Below are 21,170 nucleotides of genomic sequence, written 5' to 3' on the forward strand. Positions count from 1 at the left end.
AACTCAGAAGAGTTTCTACGTGTTTATAGGGAAGGGACATGACTCAGGGTAGGCCCTCTGCTTTGAATGCCTAAGGTTAATCCACCAACTGCTTCTCCTCTCTTCTCCAGCTGCTTCTGTTTTTTTAGCAGCAGCTCCAAACCCTGCATTTTTGCAGTTTGGGATAGGGGAGTTTCAGGGAGAAAGCGGCAGGTGGCAGAGAAATGAAGGAACGCTTTTCCTTCTTGCTGTTACTTCCTAACCAATTAGCCTTTCCTGCAAATACATTGCATTAGAGAAGCAATGTACATGATGCATTGGTTGCAACGGAAATGTGTGGTTCTGCCTACAGCCAGCAAAATTCCCCATGCTGGTTCTTTCCATTCTTAACACTGGCTAGGTGGCCAACCAACTTGACCTACATGGAAGATGTGGGAAGACGTGGGAGCTTTCATGCTGAGCTAACATTTTGGAAATGTTGCTGTCAGTGGATTACCCCATTTCTCAAATTTAAGCACAATCCATCCCTAATTTTGAATCCTGATCCACTCCAACCCAGTTATCTGCTCTCCATCTTTGCACATCCCCCGCTGCAATAGTCCAACTTACCCAGCTATTTTCTCTAAGGTCTAATGTCTCAGTATGGAATGCCTGACCATGGCACTGACTGTATCTGAATGGACACCCATGGCTGTCAATGGGATGGGTTCTGGAGCAGTGCAGCATGTGCATCATTTTACTGCAAGGATTGGGAATTTGTGGCCCTCCAAATTTTGTTGGACCCCCCCCCCATCAAACCTAGTCAATGTCAACAATGCTCAGGAATTACAAAACTTGTAGTTCAGCAACATCTGGGGTGGGGTCTCAGGTTCCCTATCATTGTATTAGCAGTGACTCTCCAGGATTTCAGGCAAGAATCTCTCCAGGAGTTGGTGGGGATTGAACCTGGGACCTTTTGCATGCAAAGCAGCTACTGTACCACTGAGCTACAACCTTTTCACTTACTGTTCATTGCTGGGAATAAGGCAACAAACCATGGCTTGTGCTGACCATGATTAGGTGTCAGTCAAAGGGCTATAAGTCAATGATAGAGTACCTGTTTTTCAAGCAAAAAGCCTCAGGTTCAATCCCTTGAATCTCTGATTAATGCTGGGGAAGTCTTCTGTCTGATGCCCAGGAGATCCACCGTCGCAACTGAGCTATATATGGACCAATGACCTCACAGTATTCTGTGATCCTAAGTGTGGTTCCAACATCAGGCCATAGAATATCCAAAGGGAGTCACACTCATGCAGCCATCATGTAAAATATATGGGTAGGTACTTTGGCTTTCCTTGGACAGTAATAAATACAACGGGGGGGGGGTGGAATTCACATGTTGCATTGCTTTTTGTATTCGATAGCCAGGGCACAACCTCAAAAGCCAACTAAGCCTTGATTTTTCAGTCACTGGGGCTCTCTCCATTTTCTCCGATTTCTTTTCTGCTGCTTCACCTGCTCCCTGTAAATGTCTTAATTTGCAGGAGGACAGACAATTCATGCTTTAACTGCTGTATGAGACAACCACCACAGTCCACTTCTGCTTGGGGAAAACCAAAATAAAACTGGGTTTCCACTCTGCGAGCAAACATCTGGGCAAAATAAACTGAAAATAACAGATAAATAATCATACTGCTGTGTTTCAGATTAGCATTGCCAGAAGATGGCAGGCATCCATCCGCCATTAGCTCACTAGATTCCTTTAATATTAATATGCACATTCCTTGATGGACATCACAAATGCTGAAGATGATAATGACAGTGAGCTAACAAGGCAGCATAGTATGAATATTTCCTATTGGCTGGCCCCTGAAATTGGTCTCAAATGTATAATATTAACCTAGATTGGGCATTGCACTCCCCATTTATTGCTGATGCTATATTTAGGTGTATTGGCTGAAAGATGCTCACCACCTGTTCTGCCCAAGGGGTAGCCAAAATAAGGGATTGGTGGAGATCAAGGGCCAGTTTGCCAGCTGTAGGGAATAGATGCACTTCCATTGGTGCTAATGGATCAATGCCCATAAACAGCAGCTGAGGATTTAGACCTAGCAATGGTAATAAAAAAAAAGAGTGAGAGATATTTTAAAAACCTACTGGCATGCTCCACTTTTAGGTTTAGGTGTTTTCAAATAATGCATTATTAATGCTAAAATTTGATTTCCCCCACCTCCTCCTCATCACAGCAGCTGCAAGCATGAGGTCCTGCCTTTCCTCATAGCATCCCTGTCATACAAATAAATGCAATAACACGTTTTTGAAAAGGAGACATACATATATACTCATGGGTCAGTGGCCATTGGCCAGCCATGATCATTCTAAAGTGCTGAGGCATGGTTGTATATGTGTGGCATGGGAGAGATGGAACCTTTGTTCTAAGACCAGTCCCTAGTTCTCAGCCTAACCCACTTCCCAAGTTTGTGGTGAGGATAAAATGGGGTGTGGTGGGGAAGAACATTTACCTTCAGTTCTTTGGCGGAACAGAATGTACTAAGTTAGTCATCTCAAACCACATGTGCAGATGCAATGCTCACCAGGGATTAGCATCATGTGTGATAAAGCTTATGCCACTCACTGTCTCAAGAGGGGGAAAGGCAACCATGAAACTGGATGTCTGGCAACCTGATGGGTGTGTGGCGACGGGGGAGTGTTCTGGATGGGTCTTAACCCCTCTCCAGTGCCTTCCAACCTTCTCCCCTCCAGCCATGAATGGAGAAGATCAACCTGTTTGCTCTTTTCCACCCACTTGGCTGCCTTCTCATGACTTACCAGTGACCAGCCCTTCAGAACCAGACAGAAGGAATATGCCATAGAGTATCATAATGAGGATGGTTAGGCACCCATAATGAGGATCAGGCACCCAGATCCTAGTTAGCTACCATTTGCAAAAAGGAGGCAAAATAAATACAGTGGTACCTTGGGTTACATACGCTTCAGGTTACAGACTCCGCTAACCCGAAAATAGTACCTCGGGTTAAGAACTTTGCTTCAGGGTGAGAACAGAGCGGACTTCCGGGTCAGCGCCATCGGTGAATGGCGGAGTTCCTCCGACTGAAGGAACTAGCTCCGTGAAAACTGGGTCTTCCCACCGCGGCAAAGGCGGGGACCCACTAGAAATCCCAGGCGGAGGAAGCCTGGGAACGTGGGGTTCGGCAGGGCACCAGAAGCGCCCCCCTACTCACCGGGAACCCCTTTTTGGGGCGCCGGATTGAAGCGGGGTGAGCGGCGCGGTGCTGCAAACTGATTGCTACTTTCACGGAGTGAAGCCGCACAGCCATTGCCGGAGAGTGCTGACTTTTCCTGTGGACAATTGGATTTAAAACAAGTACCCGTGAGTAGAAACGGGAAATTGGATCAAGAAATATCTTAATTTGGCATCGAAGCGGGAAGGTTCAAAACAGGAAGTCCGCCTTCCGCTTTTTGTATATAGACTAAAGCAAAAACTCCGTAAGCTAAAGCCTGGAAAGCTGTCAAAAAAGTCTAAATTTCCTTCATTCAGAACTACTGAAACCCCCTTGGAAGCATGAGAAAAGGGGGGGGATTTTGTTTAACCCCTGCAGGAGAGGGAGCGAGAAGGATGAGTTTCCACCGTCTCTAACCTGGGAACGGGGTGTCAGAGACAGAAATTGTAGGCTCATTGACTGTGAATGGAACATTTTGACAGATAGTTAAAGAAGAGAAACAAGCTGATTCCAATGTTGCCTTTTGCATCTTAAAGAAACAAAATATCTGAAAAACGAAAGTATTACAGTGTTGTTTTTAATTTTTCTTTTTTCTTTATAACTTTGAAACTACTAATAAATATTTTTTTAAAAAAAGAGAACAGAAATCGTGCGGTGGTGCGGTGGTGCGGCGGCAGCAGGATGCCCCATTAGCTAAAGTGGTGCTTCAGGTTAAGAACAGTTTCAGGGTAAGAACGGACCTCCGGAATGAATTAAGTGCATAACCAGAGGTACCACTGTACAGAGAACCACTAGATTTACCCCAACATCTCATCCAGGGATGTTGCTAATCCTTACGATGAAAATCACTAGCCAGAAGCTTGAGATGATGGCAGATTGATCCACTAAATATATATCAGCTGCAATAAATCCTTTCCCCTTCTACTTTCCATGGTGCGTAAATGTGCTTTATAGCTGCCAGCAAAGAAACCCCTAGTCTGCCTTTGATAGAGCATGATGCACTGCAGTTTTACAGGCAAACCCAACGTAGTCTTCAAAAACAGGAAGAAAGTAGGGTGGTGAGGAAAGGTAAACATCTTTCAGCCACCATGGGCAAATCCATGTATGCTTTTGTTTTGTTTTTTAATTTTAAAAAATTCCAATGTTCACACCTCATGTGCAAAAAATGTGCCATGTGTACATGACAGCAGGACCAGGTGATGAAGTGGAAACATGCATTTCATGGCTCACCCATTTTCTTACACAGAAGGAAATGTAGGAAATGGCACAGTGTGATAACCATGACAGCAGCAGTGCTGTTGTGCATACTTTGCGGACGAATGTTATGTCACATCAGGTGGGCAGTGCACTCAGGACAAGACAAAAGATAGGACGCCACACCAGGCATGCTTAAGTCTGGTGGTCCTATGCATCTGAGAAGAAACTCCACAGAACAGAGTTAACTTCCAACTTAACGTGCAAAGCACTGTGCTACATCTGTGGCCAGGAGATGTGGTGATAGCTGCCGGCTTAGAAGACTTTTAAAAGGGGATTGGGCTAGGACATGGATAGACCTGGATATAACAGGTAAATATGAACTACATGTCTGAAGACACTGTGTCATTGAATACCAGCTGCTGGGGAGCAGCAGTAGAAAAGGGACATGGGATGATTATGCATCCCCAAGAAGCTACTGTGAGAAGCAGGATTATGAACTTGTTGGATCTTTGGTCTGGTTTTTATGCCATGGAATGCCAAAGACTGGAGATGAACAGGTTGTCTCCTTCTTGTCCTGCTTGTGGGCTGGTTGGCCGCTCTGGGAAGCAAGGTGGTTGGACTAGGCATACTTTCTGGTCTGATCTAGCAAGGGTGGCCTTGTCTTCTCATGCCTTTGAATACCAAATGCCGGAGACAAACAACAAGAGAAGGCCGTTGCCTTTTTCCCCTGTTTGTGAGTTGTCTAGCTCAACACCGCTGGTACGCTTGATTGATGCAACATGGCTTCTCTCCTCTTCTTCCCTGATCACCTTGTACACGTGGGCTCACTTCGAACGTGACAAGAGGTCAACGTATTTTGGGCTCGTCTCTCTGCATCCGGCTACAAAGCAGAGACTGAGAAGCAGCTATGAGGCTAATGGCTCTCCCTGCATAACTCGCCGACTTCATCAGTGTGTACTTGTGTGGGGAAGCGTGGGGTGGTGGTGGGAAAAACATAGCAGCTCCATCCCTGCCTTGGCTCTGGCCTGCTGTGTGTGCAAGCAGACCTCTGTCTGCATGAGTGAACCTCCTTGTAGGTTAAAGAGAGCTTGTGTTCCCTCTCTTCCCCCTCCTCTCTCCGACCCTGAGCCTGCGGGGCAGACAGACAGAAGCACACATATGATTAATACAGCACAGCTGCAGCACACTGGCTCATTTGCATATGTATTAATAGAGGCAGAAACAACAATTCAATTACATCAAGAGACATTTGGAATACTAAAGCACGTATGCAAATAGGTCTGTTCCTCCCCCCCCCACACACACACACACTGCCTTTACCAAATCCTGGCAGGCAGGAACCCTAGGACCCAGTCGTTTCATCTTCTCATCACTCCCCACCCCAGTCCTCCACTGCTGCCTCCCAACAATTCCCTTGAGGAGAAACCGGTGAGGAGCTGCTTACACAGCTATTACCACCGCTAGGCTTCCCAGGAGCTCTTTGACATTTGGACAATAGGAGCAGCCCAAGCAAAGCCTTTCTTCTGTGCTCTTTTCATATCGGCAAGCCTTCAGCCTGATTGTGATGACTCTCATTCCATGCTAAAATAGCCTCAAAACATAGCCATCCCCATTTTCTGGGTCTTGCAGACAAGCTCTTTCCATTTCTGTATTTTTCCCATTTCCCTTGGTTTTTCAACAACTTCCTCCTTTTCTTTCTTTCTTTCTTTCTTTCTTTCTTTCTTTCTTTCTTTCCCTGTCTGATTCCAACAGGTTGCCAGCTTAGATTTTCAAGATTTGGGTCTCAGGCAGGACTTGTGGGTGGAGTCTAGAGGAGGTCAGGAGTGGAGGAATGTGTACAAGGAATGTGGTAGAATGCATGCTTTGCATGGTCTTCATGATGTTCCCAGATTCAGTTTCCTGCATCTCCACTCTAAAAAGATATCAGGGAGTGGAAACAATTCCTATCTGAGTATTTGTAAAGCTGCTGCCAGCCAGAGTAGACCAGCATTGGGGTAGATGGACTAATGGTCTTGCTCAGTAGTGAGGTGCAGACAATCTCCACTCAGTGTCTTGGGGGAGGGGAATGGCAGCTACCAGTGAGGACAGGGCACCTTACTCAGAATGCTCCACAATTTCTGTTTGTATGGACATTGTGGGGAGCAGAGAATGGTGGTGACATTCTGCTGAAATGTGCACAAAGCACCTGGGAGTAAATTTACCCTACCCATGAAATTCTACTCTTCCTAATGACAGATCACCAGTGGTGACTGATGCCCACTGGAACTGGTAGGGCAGAAGACAGGGAGATCGACCATAGGTGGATCCAGATCCGATGACTGGCAGAACCCATCATCTCCCGGTTGTACGTAAGGAGGCAAGCAGGTGAAGGAAGACTGAGATTGGTGAGACAGGGCCCATTCACCCCAATTGAGCAGCCTCCACTGCAAATCACCCAAACTTGCTCCTCCTCATTTCACCACCCAGTGGCAAAAGAGGGAGATTTTGGTTTGGTCCTACCAATGGAGTGGTGAGGCTGGAAGCAGAAAGCCATGGGTTCAGAACCCTCTTTAGGCTCAGAAGGAAACAGAGATATGCAGCCTTAGCTCCTATCATTCGCAGGCAGTATGGAACCTCTGGATTATCCAGGCCTCGTATAAATGTTAGGAATGCGTCTTTCTGCCCCTGCTTGGTCAACGGAGCAGAACCTTTTGCCTGCTTCAGATCCCACTGTGTGTTCCCAGTCCCAGCAACAAAAAGGTAGAGACCCTGACCTGAAAAGCTTCCATCCTGGGTTTGCATTTTAGCGCAGCCGCCCACAGCCCCTGCCTGGCCCTCATGCCAGCTCTGAGTCAGCACCCATTTGGAACATCTCTGGAAGACGGGAAGGCAAAAGTGGTTATGCAACCAAGAGCATGTAACTGCCTGGCAAGCATCGATGGAGAGGTCAAGCCATCCTTAATTTCTTTCCTCTTGCAAGAAAGGAAGGAGAGGAGGGGTGGAGAGCAGTTGTAAAAAAAAATTCAATTCTTTTCCTTTTGAGGTTAAGCAGACAGAACGCTCCTTGATAATTTATAAGACATTAATTTTAGATGAATATTGCTTAAGTGGCTGACATCGTCAGTCCTTGTGGCAACTGGCAGACAACTCCATTTGCCAACAGGTTTGTGCCCATTTCTGCTTTGTTCGGATATCCCGTTGAAGGGCTGAATGCTCTCATTATTGGAGGAGAGTTGCGGAGAGACTTTTTAGTTTATGTTTGTTTATGGCATCTGAGTCTAGTTATACAGATGTTTATTTAGCTGCTTTTTCAATTCTATATCAGAGGCCAGATATCTCTGCAATTGTAAGTGGTGAAGATTACCATGACAGAAAATCGCTTACAACCAGTGTGGAGTTCTCTTTCATAATATTGTCACAGTTTTGATCTAACAAATCTTAAACCAGAGATAGAGGAATAGATAGATTGTGATATGGCACAGATTTCCTACATCTGTTTTGGTAATCAACTATAGCATAGGGGAACTTCTTAAGACTGCTTCTGTTTTGACAGACAAACCAAAATATTGTATCCTGGAGAATATACCGTATTTTTCGCTCTATAAGACGCACCGGACCACAAGACGCACCTAGTTTTTGGAGGAGGAAAACAAGAAAAAAAATATTCTGAATCTCAGAAGCCAGAACAGCAAGAGGGATCGCTGCGCAGTGAAAGCAGCAATCCCTCTTGCTGTTCTGGCTTCTGGGATAGCCGCACAGCCTGCATTCACTCCATAAGACGCACACACATTTCCCCTTATTTTTTAGGAGGGAAAAAGTGAGTCTTATAGAGCAAAAAATACGGTAGTTCTTAACTTTTTCCTCCCTTCAGAATCCTAAGAGATACTAATACAGGGTTTTCTCTGCCAACTCTGGAGCTTCTGGTCTAGTGATTTCCCCAAATCTCGAATGGTTGAGGTGAGGGATGCTGTGGGCATTCAGATATTAAGGTCACAATCTACCTAGGATTATCCCATAGAACTCAGTGGGAAATATTTCTGAGTTTGGCATGCATAGGATTACACTGTACATTTTCGCTGCACCTTCTTGAGATTAAACACGGAGACTTTGACATTCCTGCTACACAGGTGCTCCGTAATGCAAGGAGTCCCCTCCATTCTACCGCCCCCCCCCCAACACACCTGCTCAGGGAGTTGAGCATCTGGCCTTGTGCATTGAAAGCCAACCCTCTCCAAGTTTTAATTTTACACACAGTGGAGGATAAAAAAGCATTTTCTCATCTATCTTCACTTATCTCTCCTCTTTAGCTCCCCCCTTTCATCTCCCCCTTTTTAAACCATGCGTCCATCCTGGGCTATGTTGACATAGAATATATAGGATATTTCAAAATTCATATATATATATATATATATATATATATGCTTTCGTAGATTTTCACGGGTACAGGAATGCAGGTTTTGGTGTCTTCGGGTGTCTTCCCGTGTAAGAGTCGGGGTGTCTGTGCGACGTTTCGACGAGGTCTCACTCGTCATCTTCAGGCTGGTGCTATATATGGAACAGTGAAGGGAGTCTCCATGCACCTGTCCCATTCCTTTAAAGAAGATCAGGTCATTTGGAACATCAAAAGCTTAAGAAGCACCCCTAGCCCCTCAGTGAATCAATTCCAGTCATTAGTTGTTTCAGTGTTCTAAGCCAGCCTTCCCCAGCCTGGTATCTTCCCCATGCTGTTGAACTGCACCTCTCATCAGCCAGCATGGCCAATGGTCAAGAATAATGGAAGTTGTCATCCAGCAGCACTTGAAGGGCATCAGGTTATGGACGTTCATATGTTGCAAGAAGGCAGAGTATGGCTTACCATGACTGCGGGAACTTGCAGGCACCCAACAAAGTTCTCACAACCCCTTTTTTCTCTTTTCTGGGCTGCTTAGGTCAGCTTCAGATGGGCCACCAGACCTCTCCATTAGGTCCATGTGGGGTAAGACTGGGGTTTCAAAGGGACAAAGCTTAAAGTAGGCTCACAATTGCATGCCCAACTGCACAGCAATGGATTGGCAGTGGGAGCACACCTTGCTCAAGGAGCAGGAAGTGTTTTTCCATTCCATGAAAACTGCTCCTTTCTCCCAACGCAGGCTACTCCTTTCATTCTTTGATTCCAGAAGTTGAAAGGGGCAGTGTGAAGCAGCCTACAAAGCACTTTGCAATCCTCTCTGCACAGGGCGTCTTGCAAAGCATAGGGCTGCCAGTGCCCCTTGTGCTGTGGTTCCCAAGCTTGGTTTCCATGCCGAGGATTTTGACAGGTAGGAGGGATAACCCACTTGTCAATCATGTGATGTCAAAAAAGCATCATGTGATTGGCAGGCGGCTTGGCCCATCTACTAGTCAAAGGCGGTGCATGGGGTGGGGGCAGAGAAAGATCTGGGCCCTGGAGCCACAAAGGTTCACCATCCCAACATCAACTTGTCATTCAAACCTGGGATGGGTATTTCTTAACCCACAGGACAAACCTTGACTGAAGAACGTGGTTAAAGAGGAGAGACCTCAACCATGACCCTAGGTCCAGATAACCCAAATCTTGGCTTAATTGCCACGCTGTGCTGTTCTACAAAGCCCCAGGAAGAGCAAACTCACTGTCATCTCCATCTTGGGAGTCAGCACATGTGAACCTCAACCTGAGTCATTCGCGAATGGACTTAACTGTCAGGAGTCCTTTACCTTTACTAAGCCATAGTTTGGCTTAGTGTGATTGGGGAATACAACCAACGTCTCAAGATGTCGTGCTATGAATGATTTCTTTGGCCATTTTCCAAAGAACCATTCTCACTTTGTAACCTCAAGGATTCTGCCCCACTTTTGCTTCTGTTGACTAAGCAATCCTCATGTTGCATGGTGTGCCACACTTGAAAATGAGAGTCTTTCAAGAGCTGTTTGTCATATGATAGGAGTGTGCAGAGAGTCTGCTGCTCTGATAAAGGAAAGCCAGCATTCCTCTGGACCTATCCAAGACTTTGGAAACACGTGAAGTGGCCCTTGAGGTCCCAGTCATTCTAAAGTTTGTGAACATGTCATAGAAGAGAGCAAGAGAGAGAGAGAGGGAAGCAATAGCTGATTCATCACTTCATTCACGCAGAGAGTACAGTTCCAGCCCTTAAAATACTTCCACCCTCCTCCCCTTTTTATTGCCTGGAATCTTAAGAGCTTTATCATTTGCAGTCATAAAATGAAAATATACACCAAACCCTCAAAGGGCAAGTATGAAATTAAATTATATTTGGGCATCTGTAACCTTTTAAAACGATCAGATTCCAGTTAATGTATTTCTTCCTGTTCCGAGGGCTGCCATGGTGTTTGATGGTGGGAAGGAGTCCAAAGGGCATTGGGAGATAATAAATTCACTGGAAGTTTCACCCCGAGGCAGTCCTCAATACACCATGGCTTCCATTTAGTAGGCCTGACCAAAAAAATCTTGTCACATTCAAAGGTCACCAAGGTTGAGGTTGGTGTGTCCCATCGATCTTTCCCCAGTGGAGAAGAGTGACAGCTGTGCTCACATGCAGCCATCAGAATTTGGAAGAGAATCTAGCATGGATGGAGACTTGTTGGTAGAAGGCAACTGGCAAGGCTCTTGATTTGCTGTAGGCTAATGATAACAGATAACATCCTTGCAGGCTTATTTTACATAATTTATGTGGGGAAGGGCCATAGCTCAGCTAGGTCTCAGGTTCAATCCCTGGCATCTCCTGGAAAGACTGGGAATATCTCCTGCACAAAACCCTATAGAGACACTATCAATCAATGGAGGCATTTCCGAGCTAGATGGACCAATGATCTGACTATGGACCAGGCTGCTTTCCTACGTTCCTATTCCTAAAGATGATACTGTTTGACCCTTTCATTTAGGTACTTGCAAAGGTAATCTCTCTATTGTGATTGTTTCCAGCTAAGGGCCAGATTCAGCCCAATTTAAGCACTTTTGCAGTTCTGTGGGTTTCAAACGGAAAGATTTAAGTATGTGATTAACTCTCCCAAATCAGAATCAACGTGCTGAACGTTTTCTGGCTTGGACCGTAGTCATTAAAGAAATGTTGATGAGGGTTCCATCACATTAAAACTTGGCTTCAGTATACTGGGTGATATCCAACTAAGTCATACTCAGAGTAGGCCTGTTAAAATCACTGGTCTTAATGCCATTGTTTTCGGTTGATCTGCTTTGAGTATGATTTAGTTGGATAGCGCCCATTTGTATTAGCAATTTAAGAATGGCAATATTCAAATCAGTTGAAAACAAATGCAATCAAATGAATATGGGTGGGTCCCGAAAGTATGTATCTCAGGTGACAAAAAAGTGTATCCTTGGCATGTGATTGAAACTACATAATGAAGGTGCCCGGAAGGAATTTTACAACATTGGGGCTGACACAGAAAATGCTCTTTCTTGGGTGTCTCCAGCCCCTCCCCCCCCAATTCTTAGGGCAGTGGAACTACCAAGGGCCCTCTGTTGATTTTAACACCCAAAATGTATGTGGGGAAGGAGGTCGTCCTTCAGATATTTTGGGACTAATTTCTATTATTATTATTATTATTATTATTATTATTATTATTATTATTATTATCATTACTAATACTACTTATGCATTTATTTATTTCTGTACTTTATCCCTCAGCTTTCAAAGGCCAGTAAGCATTCCCAGGGCATCTTATAAAAGAGTTTAAAACAAACAAATAAATATTGGAGAAAATTTAAAACAGCAGCATAGCCCAGTGTAAACACAGTATGAAACTCCAGTCAGTTAAAACATAGATCATCTTCAATGCACTGAAATTTTAAAACTTAGCAATGTTTAAATGTCTGGGGAAATAAAAAGGTGGACATAGGTTTCCGGCCGGGAGTTGATCATGGAGAGGGCTTGCCAAGTGTGCCTTCCTCTTAGCACGTTTCTCCCTTTCGTCCTTAGTTTGAGCACCTTCAAGGCCCATGACACCTTTGGTAAAGGCTGTTCTCCAGTTGGAGCGCTCGCAGGCCAGTGTTTCCCAGTTCTCAATGTTTATACTACATTATTGAAGATTTGCCTTGAGAGAGTCTTTAAACCTATTTTGTTGACTACTAGCATTATGCTTTCCACAGTCAGGATGCCATGTCTTATCCCTCCCTTTTTACCACCTACTTTACTCCTGATGGTGGTGGCACCTAGAGTTTGTAGCAAGATTGTGTCTTTATACAAAAGCCATTCATGTAAAGGGTTTGCAATGTTTCACATCGGTCATTTTAGTAGGGTGCAGCCATAGAAACTGCAAAGCTAAGCAAGGTCAGGTATGGTTTCAAATTGGATGGGGGGCTGTGTGTTGAGATTCCTGCATTGCTGGGAGTTGGACTAGATCACCCATAGAATTCTATGGTTCTAATGCTGTCAGTTTTAGCACAAGATTATCTATTTATTGTTTTCTTTCTCTCTCTGTCTTTCTTTGTGAATTCACTTCTTTGTATCCCAGATGCAACAGAAATGGACTCATATGTCCAAGATAGATTAAAAGCAGGGGGTTCTGAGGACTCAGTACGCCTTCAGAGAAAACTGGATATCGGAGAATTGTGGAATTGTAGAGTTGGAAGGAACCTTGGGGGCAATCTAGAGCAACCCACTGCAATGTAGGAATATGCAGCTGTCCTGTAGGGGATCGAACCTGCAACCATGGCGTTATCAGCACCATGCTCTGACCGACTGAGCTTTCCAATGAGGGAGAAGGATTCTAAGTATGTTTTTATCCCTAGAATGCTAGTTTTCTGTGTGAGAGGGCTATGCAGGAGCATTCCTTCAGTTATAATTTTTTGAGACATTATTGAAATCGCTTACCCATTTTACAGGTGGGGAAACATGGATGCCAAAGACGAGTTAACCAGTGGCAGAAATCACAGGACAGGTAGCTGCAGAAAGTGATGCAGGCCTAGTTTTCACTCAGGTGATAAACCTCTTTCTGGGCTGGACTAGTTCATAGTGCAGGCGTGAGTTCCCATAGCAGAAGGATCCTGCAAACAAGCAATCTTCCCAAAGCCTTGCACACAGAAACCCTGAATGTTAGGAGAAGGCTAGGTTACCAGTCACAGTGGCTCTTCTGTTTCCCCTCAATGAAGTCATTTATTGACCCAGAACCTGAAAAACAATGAGAAATGTATATCTGTTGAGCAGCACATCTAGAATAGACCGCATGTCATATGGAGAGTCAGCTGTTTGAACATATTGCATTGGGATGTCGTGTGGCAATTGAATATGGCTTATAGCGAACAAGGAAAGCAGTGGCACTTCCTCTCTCTCCCCCATCCCCGTTATCAGCCTCGGCTTTGTCTTCTGCAAAGAATTGGAGATAGATGAGAATTTCAATGCACCCCCCATAAGATGTTGAGCTATGATCTGCTGCGTTGTGCATGGTAGTTGCCAAAGAAAGTGGTTCCTTGGATAGTGACAGTTTCATCTCTCTCTAAGAAGTGAGGCACACAGCAAAATGTGGCCATAATAATAATAATAATAATAATAATAATAATAATAATAATAATTTATTTATACCCTGCCCATCTGGCTGAGTCTCCCCAGCCACTGTGGGCAGCTCCCAATCAAATGTTAAAAACAGTACAGCATTAAATATTAAAAACTTCCCTAAACAGGGCTGCCTTCAGATGTCTTTTAAAGATAGGATAACTGCTTATTTCCTTCACATCTGAAGGGAGGGTGTTCCACAGGGTGGGCGCCACTACCGAGAAGGCCCTCCGTCTGGCCATGTGTCCACCCTCCTATTAGGAATGCTCCTGTTCAGAGTTTAGCCTTTCCCTCTAAGCAGGACATTCAATGCAAATGCCATTTCCCAGTTTTTCTTTTCCGTTTTTTAAAAATGACATCCAGCATTTCCTAACTCAGTCCCAGTTAAAGTTTGTTTATTATTATTTTTGCCCCTTTAGATTTTTAAAGTTTTTGTTTTGTTTTGTTTTTTTTAAAAAAACCATCTGCAGATTGTAGGGTTTCTCTGTTTTGATATTATCGCTGTGGTTATTGTGATGATTAATAATAACTTAATTAATCAAGGCGAAACACAAACATCATAAAAAAATAATAATGTTAAATAACATTATAAAATAACAATAAAATAAAAAGCCAAAATAATGTTTAAAACCATACAAAAAATAAATGAAGATAGGTTTGAAAACAATGCACGGTGGACAGAGACCTTAGTTCATCTAGCTGGAAAAAGCCTGTTTGAGAAGCGCCTCAATTTGTCTTGAATTCTGCTGGCGCTCAACCTTCTGAAGGAGCAATAGTTACATATGCACACGCACACATGCATAACAAGGTCTACCCAGCCCCCAATTTCTCCTCATAATAATCCGTTGAAGTAGGTTAGGCTGCAATAAGGTTACTGGCCCAAGGTCACCCAGTGAACATCATAGCTGAGTACGGATTTGAACCTATATCTCCCTGGATTTGATCAAACAACTCTCTAAGCATTATAAAAAGGCAGCTCTATTATAGATAGGTAGCTTGCTCAAGATACTGATTTATGCCTATGCAACCCATTATTTAATTAATTCAAAGGCTGGTGGTCAACCAGCAAAAAATATTTGCCTCTTAAATTATATTTGGTTACTTTGGATTCAACTTTAGTCAGTTGCACCAACTTCCCTTTCCTTGACTGTCTTCGTTTGCATCCTCTGTAACACGTCCCTTCCTCGTTAACCCTCTTATCAGACTTAAGAAGCTGATGGGGAAAATACGAGTAGCTTGTGGTGATGTAACTGTAAATGAGTTTTCAAAATGTTATCTCCCAGAAAAAAACCCGTCTTTCCTTTTTAGTCACGTACTCAACCAGAAGCTTAGATTTGTGTTGGGTGTGTGTGTGTGTGTGTGTGTGTGAGAGAGAGAGAGAGAGAGAGAGAGAGAGAGAGAGTATATGTGTGAGAGAACGTGTGTCAATGTGTTTTTGCTGAATGTTTGTTTTAGAGCTGCTTTCCGAGCAGGGAAGATATGAAAATGAGGTTGGGGGGAAACAGACTCAAAATTGTACTTCCTCCCCTCCTGTTAAATGCAGATTTGCAGGTGATTAATTTCTTAACATGTGGATTAGGGCCTCTCTTAATTAATCTCATTGTTGGCAATTGAAAACTCATATATATGGACAGTAATTTTAGTTTATGATGATTTGGGATGGATTTGTAATAACTAAGGAAATACAAAACATTTTTCCTTCCCTATTTTTTTTTTAATGCTCTGGTTGGCTTAATTAGATATTGAGTAGCTGAGTTCTTTTGGCTGACAAACTTGAATGCAGCACAGGGCGTCTTGGGGAGGGGAATCTCTGGGCTCATTTGGATTGCACTTTCACATAAATTCAAATATGTACGAAGTCATTTAAGATTATTTATTTATTTTTACTTTGGCGTCTGATGCTTACTGGTATCAGTGTGGCTATTGCGGGAACTGCATCTGCAAAGTTGTGCAGGAGCTGAGCCTAAGGACAGACACCCAACGTTATCAGAGTTGTTCAGTTGCTCCAGAGTAGGAATGAAGGAGAAATTGAATTCAGTGGGCATTTAAAGGCAAGCTTTCTTAATTCACATTTTCTGCAACAAAATGCAAACTGAAATACAGACTTCCTTTGAACTTCAGGTGCCTCAATGAAGGATGGATCCCATCTTCATTGAATTTTAAAATACTTATTCACGTGGTGTATAGTTAAACTGTGAAACTCCCTCCCACTGGAGGCGTTGATCACCACCAACTTAGATGGCTTTAAAAGAGGATTAGACAGATTCATGGAAGAGATTGTCATCAGTGGCTGCTAGGCGTAATGGCTGTGCTCTTCCTCCACAGACGCTTCAGGTTACAGAATCTGCTAACTCAGAAATAGTACCTCGGGTTAAGAACTTTACCTCAGGATGAGAACAGAAATAGTGCAGCAGCGGCATCAGGAGGCCCCATTAGCTAAAGTGGTACCTCAGGTTAAGAACAGTTTCAGGTTAAGAACAGACCTCCGGAACGAATTAAGTCCCTAACCTGAGGTACCACTGTAGTTCCTGCTGTTCTTGTGTCACAAGCGTTTTGCAAAACATTCATAACTGAGCAGAGAAATGGCTGTTGTATAGGGTAAACTGCCGTGCTTTGCAAGTTGTTGTGTCATATTTGGGTGATGTGCTTTGATCGGGAAAACGTTCATGTGGCCGTTCTCACTGTGTGCGTTTCTGTGACGCTGCTCAGGGTGAGAGCAGGTAGAGAAGAGTTTGTGCCGCCTGGCTCATGAAAACGGGGCATCGCTTAATATTGTTGTGTCCAGTCTCCTTTCCTCCCAAATGTCATTTAATCTGATACTGGAGGCAAGAGATGGGTGCCCTCTGCAATGTATTTCTCTTCATGAGACCATAGTGCACACAGATACAGTGGTACCTCAGGTTAAGTACTTAATTCATTCCGGAGATCCGTCCTTATCCTGAAACTGTTCTTAACCTGAAGCACCACTTTAGCTAATGGGGCCTCCTGCTGCCTCCACGCGATTTCTGTTCTCATCCTGAAGCAAAGTTCTTAACCTGAGGTAATATTTCTGGGTTAGCGGAGTCTGTAATCTGAAGCGTATGTAACCCAAGGTACCACTGTATATCACAGGCAAGAAGAGGAGAGGGTGTGGAGTGGGAAAAATCAAATGCAAATTTCCTCTGTAGTAACCAACCCAGCTTTGTCATTTGTGGGAATTAAGCGTGCAGTTTGTAGCCACAAATTGGTATTCCGGTGCTAATTGTAAATGACATATAGGAAGCTGGGTCTCGTCTTCATTTTAAAGGGTGTGTGTGCAGTATTTCTTTTCTTATGAAAATTAAGACGGCTCCTAAAGAAAAGCTGATCACCCCTCAGAGATGTAAATTAACCTGATCCGTGGTCAGCTGAGAACTTGTTGGCATCAGCCGGGCTGGTCCAGAAAAAAGAAAAAAAGGTTAATTTGCTCTGCGAAACTACTCTGCTCCATTATCAGTTCTCCATTACTGTCAGTCAACCAACCCGGATAAAGGCACGAGCGACAGTGACGGTGACAATGACAGACAGTCACTCCTCGGTGCGCGGCGTTGGAGCGCAGCCTGGAAAAGCAGTTACCCCTCTTCTGATTGAGGCGGAGATGAAAGAATTTGACAAGCATGGCTCGTGGGTTAGCTGGGAGTCAGCTCTCGCAGCCACACACGAGGCCCGGGGTGGGGAGTATGGGAAAAGGCTCCGTAGGAGGGAGTGAAGTTAGTGTGGTGGGGAGCGAGCGGAGGACATTCAAATTATGGCAGGAAAATATGTACATCGTCCCTCAAAGTTAGACTGTAGGCTGCCCTGGTTCCCAGGGATGGTTTTGTTGTGCTCTTCTTTTGCAGGCTTAATGGAACACGACAGCTAGGATATCACAGCTTCTTTCTGGTGCACAAGAAGTTTATTTTAGTTAACCGGGGAGGGGTGGGGAAGTGGCAAGTGTGTCATTTCAAAGGATGGCAGAAATCCCAGGCTGACTGGAGTCTTGTCTTCATTTCTGCTTCATTTCCACTTTTTTGTAACTCAGGATTAGCTAGGAACCTCTGATTCTGTAAGCGCTACCTGGGAGTGAAAACCCACTCTTCTGGTGGGGGTGCTTTTTCCTCAATGAATCTCGCAGCCAAGATAGCATGTTTCCAGAACCTTGGAAGGGGAATGTGTGTTTAGGGGAAGAGGGAGGAAATGCAGGTCAGCCAAACTTTTTCCTCCTTTTATCCTACTGTGATCTGGCACTGTCCCCTGCTATAGGGCAGGCTAGATGTGATGTTTCTTATGCAATTTGCTTTGTGGTCCATTCCCCACCACCCACTTTAATAAAATAGTGGCAAAGGAAGTGGAAACTGGAACAGGGATTTGGTGTGGGAGTAGCAATTTGCAAACCTTGTCAAATTCAAGTTCTTTCAGTCTCTCATTTTCCCAATATTTTGTTCTCAAAATTTTTCACATCAGTTGGCGACTTTTTAAAGAAAGAAGTACCCATGAAAATTCATCAGCATTTTAGTGCAAATTTCTTATAACACTTGTGTGCAATTTTACTTAATATACACCATTTAATGTATGCACAGTTTCCTGGGAAGGGAGAAGGATTGCTAAACCACTCTAGGAATTGCAGCTCTGTGCCTCTCTATGGCTCTCAGTACCCTTAACAAATTACAGTTCCCAGGATTGTTAAGGTAGCATAATACTGGTTTGATTGTAAGGTACAGATGGGGCCTGCCTTTCAATTCCAGATACTAGCAAGCTTTAGGATGCCTTGTGCTTCTGTCATCTTAGCTGGGACCTGTTAATACCTCTATAGAAAAGGATTTCCCTTTTCTGTTTTCCAAAAGCCGGTGTACATTCATTTCATTGGGCCTTCCTGTAACTTTTTGTTGTGCGAAACAGCTGCTTCCCATTCAGGTTTTCTTTTTTTAAAAAAAGAAATAAATCGGAACAATTCATGTTTATGTGTGCCTTCCCCCTTTTTAGCTATTCCCCCTAAGAAATGCAGCAGGGCTCAGCTGCACTGCGACTCCAAGTCACCAGATAAGGTTTATGGATAAGTTGATGGTAGATCCCTTTGTTCATCTTGAGCACTTACATTGCTCACATCGGACAACAGATTCATATGGAATGTATCAGCCAAGAGTGTTTACCCGGATGACCCTATCACATTTCCTTTCTGGCCAGCGTTCAAGTCTTTTCACTCTTTTTCAGTTGCTGTCACATGCCGTGAACATTGTTATGTACAAATATGTGACTTACTTGGGCAGCCTTCCAGTTCAGCTATTCTTAATTTGCGAAGGGAGAGGCAATCTGGTACGCGAACTTCACAGCGATTGCATTATTATCGCAGAAGCTGAGTAACAATTTTTTATAAGCTGGTGATAGGAAGTGCCTAGTGATAAGTTCCTGCATGTGAACAACATCGAAGGAGATCTTGCAATCAGAAGAAGAAAAAGAGAGAGATGGAGCCTTGTGGTCTGTGCTTTAGATTCAGTTTCCAAGTTAGTTCTTGATACAACCAACCACCACAAAGGTCCCTTTCAGACGTTTTCTTTTCTTCACGTGTGGCAATCAGTGCATGAGCAGGTAGCATAGGCCTCCATGTCATCTGGAACCCTTCAGGATTGGGGTTCTAAATCTCATGGAAGTCTTAGAGATCTACATATATAGGCTTCTCTTCTTCAGATGCCTGTGCTCATTGCATGGACATCAAGAGCAGAGGGTGGTCTTCAGTTAAAGGCTCATCCATACTTCCTTTGTGTTGCATTTTTAGACACAGGTCTGCTGTTTAAAGTTTTGTGTCCAAGGGCTTTGTTTTTTTATTTGTCCAGGCAGTTTCCCCACAAATACCTGCTCTGTACCGCTGAATGAAAGCAAAAGGCAACCCACAGAAAGCCCAAATTGTCTTTTGTCCCAATTCAGTGTTAAATGGGGAGTTTGCCTGGGGAAAGAGGAAGGACAAAAAAAGTGCTTGGACATGGAGCTTTAAAGAGTGGACATGTGCCTACATAGGTAAAGGGACCGCTGACTATTAGGTCCAGTCGTGGACGACTCTGGGGTTGCGGCGCTCATCTCGCTTTATTGGCCGAGGGAGCCGGCGTACAGCTTCCAGGTCATGTGGCCAGCATGACTAAGCCACTTCTGGCGAACCAGAGCAGTGCATGGAAACACTGTTTACCTTCCCGCTGGAGCGGTACCTATTTGTCTACTTGCACTCTGACGTGCTTTCGAACTGCTAGGTTGGCAGGAGAAGGGACCGAGCAATAAGAGCTCATCCCGTCGCAGGGATTCGAACCGCCGATCTTCTGATTGCCAAGTCCTAGGGCAAAACACAGTGCTATTTTTTACAGAAAAAGAAGTGGCAGAACTCACCATGAATGCCTCCCTTGATCTCTTATAATGGCAATGGCGCATACCTGAGAGGTGCCAGAACTGGGGGGAAAGCCGTGGCAAAACATAAGTGTGGATGAACCCTAAGTCTTACTCAAGGTAGACCCATTAACTTGCCCATGTTCATTAATTTCAGTGGGTCTACTTTGAGCAAAAACTATTGCCCATGGCCAGCAGGACAACGTCACTAAAGATGAGGATGACTGGCACGACCAAACACTCTGCACAGACATTGATTACAATGCATGAGCAAAATGTCTGAAAGGGAAGGAAGGAACCAAGTAAACATTAAGGGAAGGAGGGAATGTTCATGGAGAGATTTTCACATTTTTGTAACTCAATGTTTTTCCAAGCTTATTGTTCTCCGTGTGGAAGAATATGTAGCTGGAACCAGCTATTGGAGCACAATGAAACATTTTAAGAGACATGTATGTGGCCGATGAAAGCAGCAGCTGTTCTTGCTTTCTTCCCTGTAAAATAGGCTTCCTCAAGCTCGGCCCTCCAGATGTTTTTGGCCTACAACTCCCATGACCCCTAGCTAGCAGGATGATGAGAATTGTAGTCTCAATATATCTGGAGGGCTGAGGTTGAGGAAGCCTGCTGCAAAATCTATTGGGTGAAAGGGTCATCACATGCTCCCATTCATTGGCTCCTGATACTGGGATCTGGGAGATGCTCAAAGTGGGATTGTATGGACACCATACATTTTTTTCTTTACTAAATTTATAGTGGGGGTATGCAGAGTCGCTGTCTTGTAAGACCTCCTTCTGCCCTAAGAAAAGGATGCATGCGGCATGCTTGTTTGCAATTTACCAGATAGGTTTCTTTACAAAACCACCCAAATTGGAGAAAGATCCCATTGATGCATTCAACACAGGGGGAG

General features: G+C 44.2%; 1 protein-coding gene across 10 annotated transcripts in view; it reads left to right on the plus strand.

The window, feature by feature from the left end:
• SOX5 (SRY-box transcription factor 5) overlaps positions 1-21,170 on the plus strand; it is a 783,822-nt gene that overhangs the window by 664,696 nt on the left and 97,956 nt on the right. The window lies entirely within an intron of this gene.

The sequence above is a fragment of the Podarcis vaucheri genome (assembly GCF_965113315.1).
Source record: "Podarcis vaucheri genome assembly, chromosome: 10".
In the NCBI taxonomy this organism is placed as follows: domain Eukaryota; kingdom Metazoa; phylum Chordata; class Lepidosauria; order Squamata; family Lacertidae; genus Podarcis; species Podarcis vaucheri.